We start from the raw sequence: 18,562 nt of genomic DNA, 5'->3' as shown, positions 1-18,562 counted from the left end.
CACCAGAGTGAAGGAGAGGCACGGAGGGGGCCTTGGGCAGGGGAGGGTCGCAGGCCACTGGCCTGGTATCCTCGAGGTTCCTCCAGCTCTGGCAGAAGAGCCAAGCACTGTGCCAGGCATGTGCGGCCCGCAACACACGTTTTGTTCAATGAGTGGTGTTCTCTTAATTCCAGGAGACTACTAATTTGCTACTTATTAATGAGGTGTTCTGAACACAGATTTAAGCTGCATTTGGTCCAGCAACCAAGACAGACTGTGGGTCTTAAAAAAAAATATGAGGAGGAGAGACCCCTCTGTGTACGGAGGGTGGGCAGCCCTCCCTTCCCGGCCAGGCAGGAGCCGGCAGGAGCCGGCAGCTGTCTCCCGGCGCCTGCCGGAGCTGGATGGCGGCCGTGAATACTTTCTTTCTTAAGTGAAGCTCCTCTCTGTGTGTGCTGAATCACAGCATTCACGGGGGGAGCGGGGACAAGAGCATTTCCTAAGTGGATACCAGGCATCAGCTGGGGCAGGGGGTGGGAGGCCTGGCTGGGCCCAGCTCTAGCAGGAAAGGAACGGGAAACCGGCTCCTACAGTGGCGTCTCTTCAACCCCCCGTGGTGGGTGCTGGGGGGTGGGACAGATGAACACTCAGACCACAGACCTCAGCAGGGGGGTGGAGGGTGGGGGATGAACAGCCCAGGCCCAAAATAGGCTGAGCGCCTGGGGTGTCAGCTGGGATTTGCCCCTTCCAGCGAGTCAGGGCCCAAGCGTTCTGTTTACCAAATGCTCCGCACATAGAAACCAGGATGGTCTGGGCTCCACGTGAAAAGGGGATGGGGAGGGTCCCCCCAAGGGTGGACTTTGAGGTGTTGGAAGCATCTCTGCCTGGTGATTTCACTCTGGCCTCGTGCCTGGGAGGCTCGCTCCATCAGCGCCTTGCCAGAAGTCCTCACTTATCTGCCCAGCCGCCTCCTTGGGCCCCAGGAAAGATAAGCAAGGTCACCAACTGCTCGCTGCCTCTGGGACAAGGATTCCAGCAGGAACTTGCAAGGGGCCTGCGACCCCCCTGCACTGACCGTGAAACTGCCTTCAGGCCTTCATCTCCTGTTTGGGATGAAGGTCTTGTCTGACACAGACAATGTTCCAGAAGCCACAATTTTTAAAAAATTTATATAAGATGAGGATGATTTAAAACAGCTTTGAAAATTTCTAGTGAAATTTTTATTATGGGGATACAAAGAAAATTGAACCGCTCCTCTCTCTGTTCCCCAGCTGGGTGTTGGCTCCCCAGCTGGGTACAGAGGAGCCCCCCACCCCCAGGGCCCGGCCCGGGCACCCGAGGCAGCATGAGAGCGCAGAGACAGGCACGTGAGCGTTCCTTCACATTCCGTTAGGATGACAGAATGAAAGCCTGGCGGCTGGAAGTCCCAGCAGCACACAGGCCGTGAGCGAGTAGACCTGCAGCCCAGGCTCTGGGGTTCAGACGGGCTTGGTGAACGTTCGCTGACTGAGCAGCAAATGTGCCTGACTGTTCAGGGTACCCAGACTTGAGGGGACGGGCTGCCCAGACTTTGTCCCCGAGCGGGGGCTTGAGGAGTCAGGAACAAACTCAATCACACATGAGCTAAAAACAGGCTCTCAAAGCTGCTTTGTAACTGAGCGTGCGCCCTGTGCTGACATTTGTTTGGCAAGCATGTAACATACTGTCTTCAGAGGCCTTTCCACACAGCCTGGGCATCCTCCATGACACTGGGCGGAGCAGGGCGACCAGGAGCTCAGTCTCAGCACCCTCCCATAAAGGCAGGTCTCCTAACTTCTCACCAGGGCCAGGCACAGGGACGCAAGTCACAGAATCTGACCACAATACCTCCAGGGGACAACAAGACCAGCTGGCTCCCTCTCAGCTTACAGGCAGCTGTTTTATTGAATCTGGACGGACGGGGGGGTTGGCAGTTCTGTCAGCTTCCTGACAGAGGCTCGGACCCCCCATGGCTTTTCTGAGACCAGCAGACCGCGGGGGGGGGGTGGGGGGGGGCTGGCCTTCTTTGGCCCTTGACCGTGGGTCAACTTCACTGGGCCTTGATGACTAAAACTGCCAAACTTCCTCACATCTGAGAAGCCATCAACTGATAAATGCATCATGTTCTAATAAAAACCAGAAAGTGCTGCCAATTAAACTCTGACATGCTATTAAATCTAAGATGTATCCCCATTTCAGAGATCTTGAAATAAGAAAAAGTGTGTTAGAATTGAAAGAGGGTGGTTTCCTTTCAGAACACCCATGCTCCTGCTGGCTTTGAAGCCGGCTTCCTCCTGGTGCCGTTACTTGCTACCCGTGCGGCCTGGTGCAAGGGACTCGCTTTGCCGAGGTTCGCTCTTCTCATTAAGAGAACAGAATGATAATACTTCCCTCGTGGGTTTTGAGAGGAGAAAAAAAAGATACTTAAAGAATGTTGAGCCCGATGTCTAATAGTCACAGGCAGCTGTGTCACATGGTGCTCTAAGGTTTTGTCACCCTCTGGTGCCCGGGTGGGTGCAGTGATCTGAACCAACCTACAAATTATGAGGACATATTTCCTAGCAGATAGGACCAGGAGCAGGGAGGACAGAGACAGCCACCCGCTGGCTGGGTGCCTGGTGGGGGGACAGCAGCAGCGAGCGCAGGAGGTCGGGGCGAGGGGACCCACTCGGCTGGGGTGGGTCCTGTCCCTGACGCACTAAAGAAACCCTCTGGTCAGCAACAACGGTCAAATTTGGCCAATATACACAAACGATGTCAAAGCCCTTGAAAACGACCCAAAGCAACAGAAACTGGAGAAGACGTGGTCCTTGAAAGGTGGGAAGCATGCCACGGTACTTTCCAGTTTATGGTGACACGTGGGAGAACAGAACTAAAGCAGAGGGCAGCGACACTGTTGGCTGGGAAGAAGGCGGGGAGGTTAGACACAGAGGACAAACAACGAAGACGGAAATGCCCGATAGGAGGGGACCGTAGAGGGGAAGCTCCAAAGTTGCTGTACAAACGCCCCCCAAACCCTTAGTCAGCCCCTGAGTCGTACATGCATAGATAGAGACTCCAAGAAGCCCGGAAGCTCCCCGAAGAAAGCAGGGGCAGCGGGGCAGAGAGTTCAACAACTGCCTGGAATCTGGATACAAGCTCTGCTAAATTAAAGGGGCTGAACAAACATTTATGGCTTTTGATTTAATTCTGGAAGAACCATGCCTTACAGATAAGCCCAGTACTAAGGGTTACACCATAGGGCTATGGGCAAAGCCAAAACAAACCTCCCTGAATAAAGCCCGAAACCTACGCCTCCACAACCCCAAGTGGCTATGACAGTAACTGGACTGCCAGCTAGAATTAAACACAGCATTCTTTAGAGGAAGACAACCGAATACAGTCTTTTTGATGTATCATCCAAAATGCCCAATATACAATTAAAACTATACAGATGTAAAAAAAGCAGAAAAGTGTGACACCCAGTCAAGAGAAGTAACACTCAATAAAATCGGACCCACTGATGAACCGGAAGTAGGAATTAGTAAACATGGATTTTAAAATGGCTGTGATAAATATACACAGGATTTTCAGGAAATGAAGGATAGAATAAACAAATGGATAGAGAATCTCAGAAGAGAAATGGACCTATAAAAATAAACCTAGGTAAATTCTAGGAACAAAAAATAAAGTACCTAGCATAAAACTTATTTTGGATGAAATTAATAGCAGATTGATTAGATTCTGTAGGGGAAAAGATCTACAAAGTTGATGATAGGTGATAGAAATGATCAAAACTGAAGAACAGAGTGAAGAAAGATAAAAGTAAATAAATACAGAGACCAGTGGGACAACACCTAGTGTGTAAATGAAATTCCAGAAGGGGAGGCCAGGGGAGGGGAGAAAGAATTGGGCACAAAAAGTATTTGAAGGAATACTGAGCAAAAAAGTCCCCCTACATGACCAAATTCAGTGAAAAACATCAACCCATTGATCTAAGAAGCTCAGTGAAGCCTACACAGAATAAACACCAAGAAAACCACACCCACTCGGAGCACAGTCAAACCACTAAAAATCAAAGACACAGAGATCTCTCAAAAGAAGCCAGAGGGGAAATGACCTTCCAGGTGCACAGAAGCAACAATAAGGAAGAGAACTGACTTTTGCGCGGAAACAACGAAGGCCAGAAGGCAATGGAAAGGCATTTAACAAGTTCTAGGAGGAAAACAAGTTAATTTGGGACATGTGAAGCTTGACATGCTGTTCCTCCCCTCCCGAGCGCTCCCTTATAATGACAGCGCCCATGCACTTGCCCCCGCACACACAGTAAGTTCAACATCCCGGCATTCCCAGCAATGACGACGAGACTGCAACAGTCAGGAAGGGCCAAGACCTGAGAACACAGGGAATCATTTATACAAACCGTCAGGCACCACTAGGGTTCTTTGTACGCTGCCGCCATGTAAACATCAGACATTTTTCATCCTGACCAAAGCTCTAATAAGAAAAATGAAAATTCTCTCCTCCTTAAACATTTCAGTCACTTGACAGTTTGGTCCGTCAGGCTGGTGGGAACATAGGCACAGTGCTCCCACAGAAGGTCAGCAGGGATCCCGAGACCCAGGAGCAGTCAAGGTAGGCACTGGACTGTGATGCTCTGGGTAAGCGTGGGGAGCGGGTGGAGGGGGGTGGTGGGGAAGAGCACGCCCACCCTGTGCCTGGCACGGTGCCGAGTGCTTCAGGCGCCTTATCTTAATCCTCACACCGACCCTGAGGAGTCTTAGCGCTTGTTTTTTAAAAATGAGGACACAAAGTCTGAAAGAGAATCAGAAAATTGCCCCGTTAGTGAGGCCTGTTAGACGTAAGCCACGGCTCTGCGCCCTCCGCCAGTCAGCCACGTACGGTTACTCACTCCAGGGCACTGGGCCCGACAAAACAGGCGCTCTCGGTGGCCACACCTGCACGTGCCCCGGTGCGCGGGGATGTGCATCCCCGGAGGTGCAACACGCCACTGCAGCCAGCATTTACCGAGCACTTACTAGGTACTAGGCATTGCGTGTTACCCTTAACGTGTCCCATCTTATTTCCTTTTCACAACGGCTCTGTGAGGTAAATCCTTGTACCTTCTCTATTTTATAGGTGAGCAGAGTGGGGCTCAGAGCTACCGAGTGGTAGAACTAGAGCTTGATTCTCTGGCTCACACCCCCCAGCAGCACACTCGACTGTCCAAGGCCACCGAAAGGGCAGGGGTCATGCAAAGATGGACAGAGCAGGGCCACCTGTGCTCTGCCCCCTCTTGATGAGGTCCTGGGAACGTTGATTGTGAAAACAAATTTGTTTGCGGGGGTCTCGAGCTGTCCCTGTTCCAGAGGGAGGGGAAGTCCAAGGAACGCCCCTGCCCCTGACCTGGTTATGCCAATGGCCTCTCCTACCAGGATGCTGCGACTGGTGGGTTCTGTGATGAAGAGTTCAGATATGGACCAGTGGGATGGCTTGTCTTCGCTCCCGGTGTCTGAGGCCTCTGCAGGAAGACTCTAGCTGTGGAGAACTCGACAGCTAGGGGCTGGGACCATCGAGAGGCATCTCTCCTCACATGTCCAGGGTCAATGCTGGCTGTCGGCCAGGACCTATGTGTCAGATGGGCTCTGCGTGGCAGCTCCTGGGTAGCTGGACTTCTCCAGCTCAGGCCTGGCTCAGGGCTCCAAAGGAGAGCATCCCAGTGCACGAGGCAGGAACTGTGCTGCCTGTGCTCACCCAGCCTTGGAACCCCAGTAACACCACCCCACTGCACTCTGTCAGTTACAAGCAAGTCACCCACCCACCCAGATTCAAGAGGAGTGTCGAGGTCTCACCATGCACCAGGAGATATTGTTGGGGCCATCTCTCTGAAAAAGGAATCCACAACATGGTCTTTACACACCATGGTCCCTGCCCAGACCACCGTCCTCGCTCCAACCTCACCACCTGCTAACCCTTACCGAACGCTCAGGTTTTAGCTGAAGCACCACTTCATCAGGGAGGGCGCCGTGACTGCCCTGCCCAGGCTTAGTCAGGGCTCTGGCTCCCTTAGCACCCAGAATGTCTCATGCAACCCAGTCTGTCACCTGTCTCCCCTCCTGACTGTGAGCTCTATAAGGACAGGGACTTTACCTTGCTGGCGCTGGCCTAGAGCAGGTTCCACACATCCTGGATAAGAGAGACAGACAGCCGGGAGAAGAGACAGGGAGAGGACAGGGGGAAAGAAGGATGCACACTGGCCTCCAGGCTGTGGAGGGTGTGGATCAGGAAGAATGCAGCCTCCCCGTGCCTCTGCCTACCTTGAGCCCCCGGCCTGCCGAGGCTCCACCACCAATGGCTCAGCCACAGCCCCACTGGGCCCGCCACAGACGTGGCGAGGGTTTCTGTCCAATCCAGCCATCAGGCTAACGTGACCTGTAACATACTGGGGTCTTTTGGCCAAGACACACCTTCAGAAAAGGGGTGGGACTGACAAACGGAGAAAGAAGAAGCTGAGGCATCAGAGAACTCCGCTCCCTGCAAAGACAGAAATGGCGGCCCTTAGGCGGAGAGGACCAGGATGGACCCACCCGCCCAGGGACCGAGGACATGCTGCGCCGTGCTGAGGGGTGGAGAGCACCCCTTTAAAGTTTCTTTCTCAATCTGTACCCAAACATACGCACCACCATCATCACCCTTTTTTTTAAGGAAAGAAGGGTCACCACAGTTTCCTGTGGCTGTGGCCCTGGCCGAGGGAGACACCTGTGCCTGCGGCTCCCTCCCCGGTGCCCACCCCTCCTCTCTCGCTCTGACTGCCAGCATTCACGAGCTCCCCCTGATGACAGACTGTGCCGAGGAGTCTGAGGTCACCCATTATTTCTTCCTGCAGAGCCTGCTGGGGGCTGGGATCAGAGCAACTGCTGGCCCACCGGACCCCAAGTCCAAGTTCAGCCCACGGAGGCAGCCATGCCCTGTGCTGGACCCTTTCCCCACCCACCTCACAGGATGTCCAGAGGGGTGACTGCATCAGTGACTTAACCAAGGCCTCACAGGGGGAAGTGACAGTGTTCCTCTGGGGCCGCCCTCACCCCTAGCTGTGGTGTTCCCACTGCCCTGGGCTGCTGCCTCCTGCTCTTTCACAGCACAGATGCTCCTGGTGTCTGTGCAGACAGCCTTGGGCTCCCTTCCCTGGGGTTTAGTGGTGGGAGGGAGGCCGCAGGAAGGCCATCTGCAGGGGGCTGCCCTGCCTGCCCACCTGGCTCTATGGGGCAGTGCTGGGGGAGGACCCTGCTCCCTGCGGCTTGCACACAGTTGCCTGCACAGCTGGAGCAGACCTCAACCCCTTACCTGAGTCAGAGGGGAAGCTGTTTGCCTTTCGGAGTGAACCAGGAGCTGCCTGGGTTCTGGAGAGCGGGCGGACCAGGGAGCAGAGCTGGCCAGGCAGCTTGTGCCAAGGAAGGAGGGGGCCGCTGAAGCCGCCAAAGCAGGCTGGGGCGGGAGGGGCCAGGCCAGCTGGGGCCCGGAGCTAGTGTGACATCACCGGGCGGCCCGCCTCTGTCTGGGGCTGAGGGGAGGCCCAGAGCCATTCTGGGGCCTGGGGGATCCTCTTGCATTGGTGGGTGGAGAGAAGTGCCTGCAGCCAACCAGGGTCAGGCTGCGCTCACAGTTTCCTCCTGCGGGCGGCATGTAAAGGCTCCACAAAGGAGTTGGGAGTTCAAATGAGGCTGCAGCAGACAGCCTGAGCTGTGGACGGACCGAACCCTGAGCTGTGCTGCCCAAGCCCAGACCTGCAGAGCATGGCCCCGAGGCAGCCGCCAGCTCCCATCCCAAGAGGAGGCAGGTTGTGAACAACCCCACAGGACCGCCAGCCCCCGCCCTGGGCCGGTGGAGCTCCGCTGTGCAGGAGGAGCCGAGCCGGCAGAGGCCAGTGAGGCAGGGCTGCTGGGTGGCCGGGCAAGCCCGAGACTCGAGGACCCCTCCTGGAGGCCATGGACAGGCTGCTTTGCTGACGGCCAAAGGGAAGCATGTGAGGAGCTGCCCCAGGAGCCAAGCAGGAGGGAAGAGGTAAGGAGCTAGCTTGGTGGCACAGAGGGATAGGAGGCAAGAGGCAGCAGCTGGCCGGCCCCATGTCTTGGTGCTCAAGAATCTTGGCCCCTCCAGCTGGGGTGCGTGTGCAGCTGGACTGTAGAGGGGGTCACTCCTGCTTTCACTGGGAGCCAAACACGGTGTGAGCTGGGGTAGGACCAGTGGATGCTGGGGCAGAGGGGGGTGCTCTGGGCATGAGATCAGGGGCTAGAGTTCCGAGGCTTCATCAGGCAGCCACTCTCCTCCTCCACAGACAAAGAGCCTTTGGGGGCCGGCAGCAGCTCCTGGGGCAGCCTGGGCTGGGGGTGTGCGTGAGTGTGTGCTCTGTGTAGGTGTGTGCCCGAGGGGCTGGTAGGCTGGGCATCGCAGATGCCAGGGGCAGCTGAATATCTGGGAAGGTGTTTTAAGTTTGGGGGCGCTCTGCACCCGGGCTAGGGAGGACACTCAGGCAAAAGCAAAAGCAAAGCCTGTCCTGTGGGAGCTGGGACTCCTTGTTCAGAAAGTTCCCTGGAGCCGAGCAGCCGGTACCCACCCCCTGGGCTGGGCAGGCGAGTGGCGAGGGGCTGCAGTGCTGGAAGGGGCCTGCCAGCCAGAGACCTGCACTGCCCTGGCTCTCTCTGTGTGTCCAAGGACACCCAGTCCCCCCTCACATGGGACGGTGGACCAGGCACCACGGTCTTGCACAGGCTGGACGTGGTCGGGAGATGGGAGGACCAGCAATGGGCGGGGGACAGCACAGGCTCCACACTCTGAGTCCCTTGAAAGCACTTGGTGTTAGATAACATTTCGAAACAGAATGCTTCCCTGACCCCTCCCCCTCCTCCTATGACATGTGTGTCACAGGTCAGCCGCTCCTCTGTTGTGGGGTTACAACGGCCCCCAGAGGCTGGCCGGCCACTTAGCGAAAGGTCCCCTTCGTAGGGGCTCCGAGGAAAGTGGACGGAGGATGCCAGTTCTGAGGCTGGCCCCGGGCTCCCATGTGTGCTTTTCTTTTTTTTTTTTTCAAATATATTTTTTTATTTATTTATCTTTAGAGGGAGGGAAGGAGAGAGGGAGAGAAATATCAATGTATGGTTGCCTCTCGTGCATTCCCTGCTGGGAACTGACCTGCAACCCAGGCATGTGCCCTGACTGGGAATCGAACTGCGATTGTCTGGTTCGCAGGCCCATGCTCAATCCACTGAGCTACACCAGCCAGGGCCCATGTGTGCTTTTCTTAACTGAGGTGTGGGAAGGTGGTGCTCACGGCTGGGCTTGAACCCTAGCTCTTCCCTCTTAGCCCCAGTTTCCTTCTCTGTGAAACGGGATGACAATAGCGCCCATCTCTTAGTAACAGCTAACATTTACACTGCATGTACCCTGACCCTGGTGCTCACCAGCCCTCACGACCACTCTGGAACCTATGCACTGCTATTCATCACCCTTTTACAGGCAGGAAACTGAGGCACAGAGGATAAGTGATTGTGCCTGATGCCACGTGGTAGTAAGTGGCAGTCCCAGGACTTGAACCCAGCACTCTGAACCCCATTCCACTGCTTTCTAGGAGGGCCGTGCATGGTCACGCTCAGGAAGGTCTCAGCGCCAGTGCCTGGTATGTGGCAAACCTCAGAAAATATTAGTCACTGCTTGTTATGGACTCGCAGACTCAGAGGAGAGGCAGGGACCCACACTCTCTCCTGGCACACCGCTAAGGCATGGGAAAGTCCACCAGGCCTGAAAGGGCTTTACATCTGGGGCAACCTGTAGCATGCCCAGGCCCTGGAAGTCCACACTGGGGGTGACAAAAGGAACGTGGTGTCCCAGCACCAGCCTGCAGTACAGCGTCCTACACCCGTGTGGGTACTCCTCGTCTGCCTGTTGGTCTCCCTGCTGGAACCACAGTAGGTGAGGAAAGTGGGCTACCTCTGTGCCACAGGAGGCCCCCAAAATGGGAGGACCAGGGCCAGGTTGTCCTGGGGCTGCACAAGGAGAGGCAAAGACCCCTGCCCCAAACCACCCCCCTACCCCATCACTAAGTCTGGCCACATGGTGGCCAAGTCTGGTGGGTCTTGCACCAGCTGACACTGGTGCATCTTAGCCCAAGACAGCAACTTCTCTCCTGCGGCCCCAGAGGTCTCAGTGGGCTCCCCAAACTCCTGGAAGCATTTTGGAAAGCTGATGTTAAATATTGGCTCCTCCAGCACAAGGCCCCTGGGGTGGCGGAGGCCCCCGCTTGGAACCAGGGCAGCTCACTGGGCTCTCTGGGCAGCCTGGCCAAGCAAAGGCCCTGACTGACTTCACAGGGCTGGCAAACAAAAACAGGATTAGTCATCAGTCAATAGAGGCACAACAGACTAAAACATGTGAAGTGCATGGCCCGGGGGGCCCTGCGTGGTGCTCAGCAAGCTCACGAGCAGGGCGGGGCTGCTCCGCGCACGATGGTGTGTTAGGTGCCCGCTGAGCTAAGGAAGGCACAGGCATCATCTTATTTCGTCCTCACCAGAACCCCAGGGGGCAGGTGCTGGTTTTAGCATCCCATTCTAGAGATGACTAGGGCTAAGAAAGGGTAAGTAACTTGCCCAAGGTCACACAGTTGAGGATTATGTAGAACTTGACCCCTGCTCAGTCTGGCTTCAAAGTCCATACCTTTCCCCACTCTTGTGCCCTGTTCAAGGTGTCTTGACTTTTTTCCTAACCTTGTCATCGGGTCTCCACCGTGGCCCCCAGCAGCCACATCTGTTTGGGTTGATGTCCTATAGAACGCTGCATGGGCCATCTGTAAACCACGTGCATACCCAACTGGGACACATCACTTGCTTGTCACAGAAGTCTGCCTCTGAGACAGAACAGGCGTTACTGCCACCCTCTTACAGATGAGCCTCGGCAGAGCCCCACAGCGTGCCTGCGCTAACGCAGCCAGAGAGAGATGGGACTGGGTTCCCGGCCAGCTGTCTGACTCCAGAAACCCACACACCTGAAGCTCTGCGCCGCTGCCCCCCACGTTGGCACCACAGAGCTCGGGCACCAGCTGTGGAGCAGAGCCTCCTTGTGCTGCCTGCACCTGCACCTGGAGACTCCGCGGCTTGCTGAGTCGGAGCACGGGTCCTCAGGGTCTACACTGGGCCACACCCGAGCGATTCCTCAGAAGCCATGAGAGGGGTCCCTGGTAGCTACATTAGAACGTAACGGAGTGCAGCCCTGCCCCCAGCTCTGGCCTCTCTCTTAATCCGAGCTCATTCCATCCCGCACAATCTTAGTGGACAGCAGGCGGATGGGGAGGGGCTCTGTTTCTTGTGCCCAAAGCCCAGTGGGAGGAGGAGGTGGAAGGTGAAGCCAGTAATCACACAGACACGCAGCAGCAGGAAGGTTATAGAGACTTTCGGCACCAAGAGGGTCCTGCAGCATGGGCGGTGCAGCCCCACTTTACAGAGGAGAAAACTGAGGCTAGGAGGTACATGCAGCACCTCTGCCCAGGTCTTCCCATGGTGGGCCAAGAGGCCGGGATGCAAACCCAGATCTGGGCTCATCCTGCCCTATCCCGCGGCCATCCTGGACACACACGGTGGAAATCTCAAGAATGAATCAATTCATTGAATAGCATTTCTTTTCTGTAAATGTATATAAAACACCCCAAATAGAAGGGTTATTCAGCCACTGGCGGCTTGGAGTTTGTGGTGATAGGTCACATCAGAACCTCATTCTGACGGCAGCTTCTATGACAAAATCCAAATTCTCTTACTTTGACTGTAAGCCATATGACTAATTTAATAACAGCTTTGTAGGGGGGACACTGTAAATATTACATTGTAATGCCGTAAAACATCATAAAATGGTAAGCACTGTAAAACATTACAATGTCCTGTTACATGTGTACATCACTGTAAGACATTCTGATCACAGAAGTATTCACATGTGAGGGTGGGGCAGGGGTGGGGGGAAGGGCACAGGCAAGCCTCTTACAATCGAGCTATTGTGTTTGGTCTATTCTCTGGCGAGACCAGCCTGTCCCGGGCCAGCAGCCCCAGAGCCCCAGCTGCCCCTGCTGCCCAGGCCCTCCAGGAAGGCAGATCCAAGATCCCCTAAGAAAAGACAAGAACTCTGTTATCTCCAAGAGATGCCTGAGGACTCGCCCGGCTCCAGGAACGCCCAGACTCCTGCTGCAGGTGCTCCCGCTCCAATCTTCCTGAAGGAAAGATGCTATCTCTTAGTTACTGCTGAACCAATAGTACGGACAGAGGGCCAGGCAGAAAAATGTGCCTGTGGAGTGAGTGAATGAGTAAGTGAGAGAATGAATAAAGTAATGAGTGAATGAATGAGAGAGTGAGTGAATGAGTGAATGAGAGAATGAGTGAATGAGTGAGAGAATGAGTGAGTGAGTGAATGAGTGAATGAGTGAGAGAATGAGTGAGAGAATGAGAATGAGTGAGAGAATGAGTGAATGAGTGAGAGAATGAGTGAATGAGTGAGTGAGTGAATGAGTGAGTGAGTGAGTGAATGAGTGAGTGAATGAGTGAGAGAATGAGAATGAGTGAGAGAATGAGTGAGTGAGAGAATGAGTGAATGAGTGAGAGAATGAGTGAATGAGTGAGTGAGTGAGTGAAGCAAGCCTCAGATCCAAGCCTGGCCGCCACACCATTCCATTCTCCGTTGTCCAGCTAAGGTCTCTTAGGGCGCCTCCTCCTTCCCAACCCCCACCCAGCTGGTTAAGTGCCACCGCAGCCCTCTGAACTGTCCTATCAGGACACTGATCACTCTGCAGTACAAATGGCTGCTCTCTGTCTCACCCACTGTCAGTGGCCCTGGAGGGCAGGGGCCTTCCTTGTTCTTGCTCTTCCTCGAGCCCCCAGTGCAGTGGCCGCCGAAGGGGAAATGCTCAGGGGGTATGTCCAATGAAGGAAATCCATGAATTCCTCTTTACTGACCCCAGTGCCATCCCAGCTGTTGGGTACTCAGAACGGGTACCATCCTGACCTTGCTTTTAAGACGCTCACAGTTGGGGGGGGGGGTAGATGAGCTGGGTCCCAGGTGCTGTGATGGAGCCACGGCAGCTCCTAGGGGCTGGAGGGGCGGGGCCCTCACTGCAGACAGACGGGTGGCCTCACAAAGACGTGGCCCTGTGAGGCCAGCGTAGGAGGAAGGCAGGCAGGACACGGGAGAAGCACTGAGGCAGAAGGAACGGCGCGTGCAGAGGCAGGGAAGTGTGACAAGACAGGCTGTGTGTGTGGCTTTTTTTTTAAGTAGGACACTGAGGAGACCAGATTTACGTTTTAGAAAGACATGGAGCTGTGCTGGCCCAAAGGCAGGGAGGCTGGCGGGACCATGCGGGTAAGAAGCCTGGCTCTGGAGTGAGCGAACCTGGCTGCAGGCCGGCTGCATGCCTTGGTGGGTCTGTGGCCCTGGGCCAGTGACTTTGTCCATTACCTGTTTCCTCAGCCGTGAACTGGGGACAAGCATAGCCCCTGCTATACAGAGCTGCGGGGATCAGCGAGGTGGGCACAAAAAGTGCTTGTCCCATTGCTCAAAGGGTAAGCCCCTGCCAACAGGCCGAGGTGGCCCTGGTGCCAGTGCTCAGCCTGGCCAGACCAGCTCCAGGCCAGGCCTGGCTTTCCCCGGAAGCCACAGGGGCAGCACCGTCCATCTAGCCCCGGGTTTCTCCTGCTCCTCGAGGTTCCCCAGTTCCAGGGCTCTAGTGCACATCAGGCCCTGCCGGAAACACAGCAGCCAACTCAGAAGCCGGGCTCTGGAATGGCTTCTGCAGACTCCCCGCCTCTGCTCTGCTGGCTGGAGCTCCTGGCACAGAGGGCTCGGCGTGCCGGCTTTGGGGGAATCTCAAAATGGCTCCCAGATAATGTGCCACAAAAAAGCAACAGCAGCATCGCTGTCCCCCTGGCGAAGGAAACCAGCTCCCCACTGCCTGACCACATCCCTGCTCACCCTGTGATCTCACAGTGTGACCACGGCCCACCTCCGCTATGGACTCAGCCCTTCCCTGGAGCTAGCAGCTCCCCACCGGCAGGACCACTAGAGCCCAGCACATCAGGCAGACTCAATCCCCCAGAGCCCCTCTTCCAGGCAAACCTGCCCGATCCTACACTGCCTGCTTCTCTGGCTCACACCTGTGTGCCTGCCCCCAGGGACAAGGCTGGCCCACAATGGCTGGGGAGGCTACATAGATGGGCAATGGAAGGCTGGATGGATGGCCACACGGTTCGTTGATGGGCTTATGAGAGCTGAGCTAGCAGGGTCTGGGAACTGGCTCCAGCTTCCCTGGGTGCCCACAAGGTCTGCTGGTGGGGAATGATTTACAGAAAGCCCAGGCTGGGAGGGATGGCCGTTGGCGGTGTGGCTGTCCCCACCCTGGCCTCCAGGCTGGTGGTGAATCACCTAGGACAATGATGCACAGTCCCTGCTCCAGGTTTTCTGAGGTGAGAGCGCCACTGCTCATCCTGGATGCCCATTTCGGGGTCCCACCACTTGGATGATCAAGAAGCTCTTTCTAACATCTAACACAACTCACCCTTGTGCTGGCCTGAGAGCCATTTCCACTTTGTCAACAGTGACTGGGAAGTAATCTGCACCCTGGCCAGACATGCTGGTTGGGGGGACACCCCTGGTAGAAGTGAGGGCATGGACCTTGCAGCCGACAGCTGAACCGCAGCCCTGATGTTTACTCCAAGTGACCTTAGGCAAGTGACCTGACCTTTCGGGACCTGGGTTTCCTCTGCTGCAAGATGCAGATAATAACTTTCTCCCAGGTAAAGAGACCATACACTTTGTTACCCAATCAGGGCGCCTTTGAAGGTGATAAGACAGCACACCTCAGCTGGGCCAGCTAGGACTCACGGCCCCTACCCACAGGGCTGTACATGCTAATGAGAGGAGTGTAGCCAGGCACAGTGCAGTCTGTGACAAACACGTGACCACTGTTCTGTCTATGCTGTGGGTCAAATGGGCCCCCTAGGACCTTATCTTCTAGAATTTTCCTTTGTCTGGATCCTTCCCACATCCTGCACTACCAATTTGTGTGGGTACCACCCCACTGGCTTGCCATCCATCTCAACCAGCTTTAGTGGGAAAAACTGCCAACTCTGGAGCTGACTGTCCCTCGTCGGCCCTGGTGTGTGCTGAGCAGCTGCCTTCGGCACCCAGACCTGTCACACCACCTCAGACTACTCCACTCCACTCCAGGGCCACCCGGGACCAGATCTCAGGGGCCGGCGGGGCACTCCCGGGCCAGCTGCCAGCTGCAGGTTCCCTCGTAGGCCTGGCACAGCCCTCCTCTCAGGCTTCGGGCAGTGCCTCGGGCCAGACTCATCCCTGGCCTCCATCTGTGATCACAGAACAATGGGGCAGGGCTAGCTGGAGAGGTTAGGGTAGGTCTGTGAACCCTTCAGACTGGGAAGAAGCACCCCCTGAGATCTGAATTTAACTCAGAGGGCTCCCCAGGTCAGCAGTCCTGGGGCCCTCAAGAGCTCTCCTGTTCTCCCATGCCTGGGCCGGGGTCAGAGAACAACCTCTCTGGGGTTGCCCGTGACTTCAGTACTTTGGTTTCTGTACACTCGGCACAGCGTATGTCGGGGTTCTGTTACAGGCTCTGCCACTTTGTGGCACTTCGCCTGATGACTGGGCAAAGTGACTCATAGTCTTTGAATCTCAATAGTTTACTCACCTGCCGTTAGCCTTAAAGGCATTTTTGTGGGAATTAGAAAATTGCTGTAACAGAAATACACAGAACTATGCAGGAGAGACCTGGGAGCTGTGCCCCCGGAGCTGCCGTGCGCACAGCCTGCGCCACCACGCTGGCAGCCCTGAGTGCACAGGGCACCCCCCAGGGGCCGTGGAAGGGCTGAGATCGTGTGCAGGGCCAGCAAAGGCAGGTCTGCAGCTGTGAGCATGGGAAACCCAGAGCTAGTAAAGCTGCCGTGACCACCACAGCCTGCACGTCGTTTTCAACACGAACAACTGTGAACCTGCTTGGCCACCCCGCATGCAAGTGCTTGGGTGGTAACTGGCTGCATTATTGTTTTTAGTATTTGAGCCTGACCTCGGGGGCGAGAGCTCAGCAGAGTCCCCCAGGCCAGCGGCGTCTGCCACAGGGCAGGACACACAGCTCTGTCTCACAGAAACAAGGGCTCCCACCCAGTGGCCCCTCACCCAGCTGCCATGTGCAGAGGCCGTCACGCGGCTCGGGCACAGCAGCCCCACTTGCGGGGAGGGAAACCCGTGCATAATGGAAACTCCTCACAATACAATGTGGAAAAGCCATTTCGAGAACCATTTTTATTTTCACATCAAAGCCAAGGAAAATAGTCGGATTTGCTTTTCTTTGTTGGTCACAGGAAGAAACTGAGGAGCGTGGCTTTGATTGGAATTGGGTTCTTCCCTAGGTCTGAAATGCTTGGAATCCTAGGGGGTTAGTTCTCTTGGGATGCAATTACTTGAACAAATATCAAGAGAGCAAAAGTATACAAATACATTACTACCCTTTAAAAACTGCCACACTAGCAGAAAACTGAGGGGGTGTGGTACTGGAATCTTCAAGCAAAATAAAGGGCTCCGAGGCTGAGGGAGCTGAGCTCCCTCATGCTCGGCTGACCAAGCCCCGGGCTGGCTCGGCGCTGACTGAGCTGCCAGATGGCCCTGGCACAGCCACTTAGCCTGTCTGGGTTTCCATGTCCCCATTCATAACGACCTCACTGGATAGCCTGAAACAAAAATGTGAGGCGCCCAGCACAGCAGCCTGTCCCTTCCCCTCCTTCTTGTAACCCAAGCAGCTCCAAGTCATTCCCACCAAACCCAGAAATGTAGTGGGGAGCCTGTCCCCACTGGGGAGCCTGTCCCAGACTCCACAGAAATGTAGTGGGGAGACCCAGAACCAGCAGCTTCTCAGGTCCCACCACTCACAACGTGCCCTTGAGCAGGAAGACACCGTTTCGAGCTTCTGCTTCCTCCCCCCGGGAACAGCACACGACTGCCAGGCTGAGTGTTGTGACAGTTCGAAGAGACGACGTGCACGCACAGGGCCATGTGCTCAAAGGCAGACTGTGCGGTTCTGCTCACTTTCTAACTGACGGTCTCAAGAAACGCTCTGTATGGATGGCACAGGCTCTGGTGGCATCTGTGCGCCTCTGACTCCCCACTCTGCCCCCAGTGCCCTGTGACATGCTAGGGACACTAAGGCAGCCAGGGCTCAGTCCGTCCAGCATGCTGCTTCAGGGCTGGGAGGTGAGGCCGCCAGAGCCCCAGGTCAGAGCCCAGCTGACAGAGCCGCCCCTCCTCCAGGCAATGGGGCAATTAACTAACTCTGGCACCATCTCTGGGGCGAGGGGACAGGTTCGGGGACATGGTAAAAGTGCCGAAAACACTGCCTGCATGTGGCCAGCCCTCCCCACTGTGGGCCCAGCTCCGTTGGTCCTGCTCTACAGCCACAGTCACGCTATTCCTCCTCCAGTTCTAGAAGCCCTTCCATGTTCTGGACCTGGTGTACGAGATGGGTTGGAACACCCCATTTCCCAGAAGAGGCGCAGCCTTCAGGATCTGAGGTCCCAGGGAGCCGTGGGAGCCCACACTGGGGAGGGACAGAATTCAATGGTAAACAGTGCGGTGCGTCCCTGCCTGGTCTTAAGGCCTGCCTGGGAAGGTTTGGAAATCAACCCTTTCCCGGAGTCCATTGCCTCCCTGGGCCTCTGGCAGTTTCTGGGCCATGGCAGAGGCCCACACTGGCATGGGCACCAGCACAGAGAGGAGTGTGTCACCAGCTGAGGCAGGTGAGCGGCCCTGGAAGGCAGGGGCAGGCCCACCCTAGCCAGGAGGGCGGCTCCTCCCCATTGTTCTGGGCCGGGTGTGGCTGCTGGCATGAGAGCAGCTGAAGTGTGTTGGAAACCAGGCAAACACTCACAAACGCAGCCTGGTTTCCACCAACGTCACTGCAGCCCTACTCGGGGCCCAGCCCAAACCGGAGGCTCCCAGGCACCTTTCTCTGCCCTGTCTGAAAGGCCCGCGTTGGCCACTGGCACTGTGCTTGGGCTCTGTCACTCCACTGAGAACGGCTCAGCGAGACTCCGGACAGCACAGGCCTTCATGCTGTCCGCTGGCTGTCACAGGTGCGGCCTGGACCCAGGCTGCCCACCGGAGAAGCTTCCAAGGGGGGCCCCAGGAGACAAAACCTTCAGGTCTTCTGCTGTGGTTATTGTAGCACAAATTCATATGTAGTCAGAGAGGAGTGATGCTAATGTTTGTTTTACTACTGAGACCAGATTCAGTATATTTTTGTGTAGTCACTAAGGGTTTGAAGGTTTAGGGGTGAAAAAGGGGTCACATGCTAAACCTGACAAGCTTGGGGGACACCTGCATGGTGGGCCCTGTAAGCTCAGAGACCAACAAGACCACACAGGATGGTGGGAACACAAAAACCCCTAACTAGAAGCGAGTGATGGTGGGTAGGCACGTCCTAGGCCTGTAGCTTCCCTGACAAAGGTCAGTCTCCACCTGGAGTGAGCCTGTCTATTGTCTTTTTGCATCTAGG

General features: G+C 55.8%; 2 protein-coding genes across 11 annotated transcripts in view; one reads left to right on the top strand and one right to left on the bottom strand.

Moving 5' to 3' along the window:
* Positions 1–18,562, bottom strand: part of RALGPS1 (Ral GEF with PH domain and SH3 binding motif 1) — a 230,959-nt gene that overhangs the window by 72,054 nt on the left and 140,343 nt on the right. The window lies entirely within an intron of this gene.
* Positions 7,550–18,562, top strand: part of ANGPTL2 (angiopoietin like 2) — a 33,635-nt gene continuing 22,622 nt past the window's right edge. Inside the window, exon 1 of the mRNA XM_037036976.1 lies at positions 7,550–8,037. The gene's annotated coding sequence lies outside the window, so the exon portion shown is untranslated. The remainder of the gene's footprint in view (positions 8,038–18,562) is intronic.

This window comes from Sturnira hondurensis, unplaced genomic scaffold, assembly GCF_014824575.4.
Source record: "Sturnira hondurensis isolate 20B ecotype Veracruz unplaced genomic scaffold, ASM1482457v3 Scaffold0022908, whole genome shotgun sequence".
NCBI classification, from domain to species: Eukaryota; Metazoa; Chordata; class Mammalia; order Chiroptera; family Phyllostomidae; genus Sturnira; species Sturnira hondurensis.
Note: the sequence above shows the minus strand (reverse complement) of the source record. Positions and strands in the feature narration are given on the sequence as shown.